The sequence below is a fragment of the Ochotona princeps genome, unplaced genomic scaffold, assembly GCF_030435755.1.
Source record: "Ochotona princeps isolate mOchPri1 unplaced genomic scaffold, mOchPri1.hap1 HAP1_SCAFFOLD_320, whole genome shotgun sequence".
Taxonomy (NCBI): domain Eukaryota; kingdom Metazoa; phylum Chordata; class Mammalia; order Lagomorpha; family Ochotonidae; genus Ochotona; species Ochotona princeps.
In genome coordinates, this window is record NW_026700005.1 from 42,007 (window position 1) to 46,621 (window position 4,615).

A 4,615-nucleotide genomic window follows, 5' to 3' on the forward strand; every position below is an offset into this window, starting at 1 on the left:
GAATTTCTCAAGAAATTGGGAGTATACCTGAAATTCTACAGAAATGAGACAGTGTTATTTACAATTGGGTTTAGATTATTTGTAAATATACTTTAGCGACTCTATGGAAACACCCACAAATTCAGGAGATACATCCTTGATATCTTCATAGAGGACAGAATATGCACCATCTAAAATATTCAGTTAAAATGAGGAGATGTGGACATCTAGTAGAGTGGATGAGAAACTGCTTAAGAGACGCTCAACCTGCACTGGACTTCCTGTGTTTGTGTTATGGCTCCACAACAAATTCCATCTTGTTGCTAGCACACTCTCTGGATGCAAGCAAGAAATTTCTCAAGTATGTGAGTCTTTGCACCTCCTAAAATGGACACAGATTTAGTTCCTGGTTCCTGTTTTTGCCTCAACTTTGTCACAATCTTGCAGGAATTTAAGGAGTTAACCAGCAGATGGTAGATCACTCTCCATAAATTTTATAAATGAAATATACTAATAAGATTTTTTAAAATCAGAAGACAAAAAGAAATAATTTAAAAACAAGAATTGGCATGGATGTTTGGTGCAGTGTTTCACACACAGTTTTCAGGACCACATGCTTCTTCCCAGTGATTCTAAATAGAGCAGCACATTCTTTAAAGGAAATTCTCATAGAAGAGCAAGGGAAGGTGCACACCGACTGGCAGTAATCAGGACAAGTTAATGCTTCAGTATCAGTGCCCAGCCAGTGGGAACAGCTACTGAGCAATGTGGTCAGAGATCTCAGTTAACACTACATGAAGAAAATAAAGTCAATCCAAATCCTAGAGAAACTCAAAATAAGTGTACATGGAGGAAATGTTGGACTGTAATCCTTCCACTCTACAAATACTTCATACACTTCAGAATTTATGCACAGTCTGTAACATAATATTGTGTTATATGCAAAACATTTGCAATGAATTAGCATATGAGAAATAAAAACCAAGACAAGTACTGTCATCACATCAAAAACTAAAGCAAAGGCCAGCATTGGGGTATAACGTATAAAGCTGCCAACTGCAACACCAGCATCCCATATGGAATCAGCTGTTCCACTTCCAGCCCAGCTCTCTGTTCACCTCCTGGGAAAAGCAGTGGAAGATCATCCAAGTGCCTGGGCCCTGATCACCCACATGCAAGCCCTGGAGGAAGCTGCAGGCCCCTGGACTCAGCTTGGTGCAGCACTAGCTATTTTAGCCACCTGCATAGTGAACCAGTGGGAAGATGATCACAGCCTCCTATTTTTCTTTAAAGATTTATTAATTTTTATCACAAAGTCACATATATATACATAGAGAGAGAAACAGAAGAGAAAAGACAGAAATATAGTCTGTCCACTAATTTACTCCACAGGTGACTGCAATGGCTGTGCAGTCACTGTTCAGCTGTGCCAATCTGAAGCCAGGAGCTCTTCTGGGTCTCCCACATGGATGCAGGGTCCCAAGGCTTTGGGCCATCCTCAACTGCTTTCTCAGGCCACAAGAAGGGAGCTGGATGGGAGGCGGGGCCACAGGGATTAGAATCTGCACCCATATGGGATCACGCAGTGCTCTATGCAAGGACATCAGCTGCTAGGCCACCTTGCTGGGCCCTGTCTCTTACTTGAATTCTCATTTGAACATACACAAATAAAACACACAAAATTTTCTTAAAATAAACAAAGACATATTTTGAAGATTTATTTACCATACCATAACACTTTAAAAAAACTTCAGTTTACGGAATCACAAACATCAATTGTCAGACAGTACTAGGATTTAGTCACCTCTGGGGATGGAAGATCAGAGAGACTGAGACATGAATTGACAAAGGCATTTTCTCGATAGGTACGCAGCTGATATTGTTTACAGTCTCACTGAAAAATTACAGAAATAAAGTTGTCAAGAATTTACTTTTCTTTCTGTGAGATCATTGCATAAACTCAGGTTCCATGCAAGAGAGCAAAGATGTAACATCCCAATCAGGGCACAGCTTTCCTGCCTAAGTGAGCAAACTGGAAATCCAAGCACCAGGACATGACCGAGAATGAGCTCTGGGAAGCAGCCTGCTTACACTTCACAGGCAGACCCACACTCGGCAGCTTCCCCATGTTCCCAGGCCTTGGGGATCACTCTCACTGAGGACACAGTGCCCAGGGGGGCTCACTGCACTAACTGAGGGAATCCTAAGCAGCCAAAAATATGGCAGTGTGGGTCCAGGAACTCCTCACAGCCTGCAGTGTCTCCTCCAGCATTTTAGCTCTCTGATGCAGAACATTTAACTACAACTTAAGGTTGTGTTCACTGAGACTGGTTTTATAACATCATTTGTGCTATTTTTGCTCAATAACAATTTACTACCAACAACTAATCACAACACAATTCAATTATTTCATCATCTGCAATTAGCAGAGGCCTCAGGGTCAAGGCTCAATCTCTATATACAGGTGCAGGTTAATGTTAGTGGATAGCAGGTGTCTGCTTTTTCAGGTCTTCTGTCCCCTTTAAGAAGTTATGTAGAGGGCTCAGAGCAGTATCCTAGCTGCTAAAATCCACTCCTTGCAGCGGTCAGGATATCATGTAGATGCCAGTACTAATACTGGTGACCCGGCTTCCCATTCAACTCCCTGCCCGTGGCCTGAGAAAGCAGCTCACAACAGACCAAAGCGCTGGGACCCTGCACCCACATGGGAGACTAAGAACCAGAATCTGGGTTCCTGGCTTGGATCAGCGCTGCTCAGGCCTTTGCAGTCACTTGGGGATTGAATCAATGAACAGAAGGTCTTCCTCTCTGTCTCTGCTCCTCTCTGTATACCTGCTTTCCAGTAAAAATAAAATTAAATTTAAAACAGACCCTTCTCCCAGATATTGAACACAAATAATATTAACTTTTTATTAAACCAGTCAAATATATTCACATTTTTTTTTACCCTTTCTGCCACCAGAATAGGACCACTGCAAATATTCACTGAAATAACTTATGAAACCAGTCACAAATACACTCACAAACTGTTAAGTTTTCTAGGCCACCAACACTTCACCTTCACAAAGATTCTTTCTAGGTACAAATTATCCTCTGACTAAAGCAACTTGTGGATGCAAAATGAAACTGCTGTGTATCCCAAGCTCACTACCCTAGGATTTACCTAGGCCTTTGCCAAGGTTTTACTCCCTAGGTAGCCAAGGCTGAGAGAACTCAGAGTGCATCAATCATTTCTCTAGATGACATTAATATGTCACCAAGGAATGGAGCTCTGAATTAGCAAAGCTCCGAGGGGCTTAGCTATATTAAATAGAAATGGAAAACAACAGATGTCCTCAAGTTTAAGGGCATCAGCTGCCACTCTGAATGGAAACCCCCAATCTACTGCTCTCCTCCAGGGGTAATGAGTGAACCAGAGGATAATTTAGTCATGCTTTTTGTTACAGAGTATTTTGAAACTCAGAAAAGCAAAAAGAGGTAGTGAGGACCATGTAAAAGTTTCAATAGAGGATCACAAGTTGAAAATAAATATGTCAGGTTTTGCACACTGGTCCCCAAGCCACTGTCTGCTGCCTCCCAGCCTGGGCAGTAGCTGCACACTGCATTTGCATGGAACTGAAACCCAGGCATTCTGAGGGAGACACAGGAGTCCCAATGTCATCTTAACCACTGTCACACACACCCACACAGGGCAGTGAGGTCTTCCTGTGCTGTGTCAGGTGGCCATTCACTGCTTTTCTCCAATGGCTACTGTTCACAGCAAACAGTGCTTCTAAAGAGCTAATGATTATTTCATGAGATAGGAAAAAAAAAAGACAATTTACTGAATTGTATCTTGCAGCAAATAGTGCATAGTGTTGTGATTTTTCAGGACAGAGAGCAGCACTTGGCATTGAGGCAAGAGTTCTGGACATTCAGAGATTTGCTCCCTGCCTAATGCTCTTTGCTGAGCCTGACTTATTCCCTCTACAACTCATGGGACATTTAATCCCAATCATGAGACTTAAGGGAATGGGTGACAACATACCAGAAGCCATCAGGATAAATCAGTAGTGCTGCCTTAACAGCTTCTTCCTCAGGTTCTTCTAGAGAAGCCCCTTTGCGTGAGTCCCCGTGCACTCCCTTGGCTTGTCTACAAGGTCGCTGTGCCACCCCAGGCCTCTGCCAAGCACAGCGCCAGCACCACATGCTGCCCCTCAACCTTGCAGCAAAACTCGCAGGAAAACAAGGCTGTTGCTTCTAACTGCTGGAGTCTGTGCTGCTCTGGTGTCAGCAACAAGAAAACTGCCCCAGACCCTTAGGAGGAGCTTCACTGAGGACTGAGCTGCGGGCTTCAGATGCTGTGGCTCAAGTCAAGACCTTTTTTTCTTTTTAAGATTTTTTTTTATTATTATTATTGGAAAGCCGGATATACACAGAGGAGAGACAGAAAGGAAGATCTTCCATCCGATGATTCACTCCCCAACTGAGCCGAAACGGGCCGGTGCGCGCCAATCCGATGCCGGAAACCTGGAACCTCCTCCGGGTCTCCCACGCAGGTGCAGGGTCCCAAAGCATTGGGCCGTCCTCCACTGCTTTCTCAGGGCACAAGCAGGGAGCTGGATGGGAAATGGAGCTGCCGGGATTAGAACCGGGG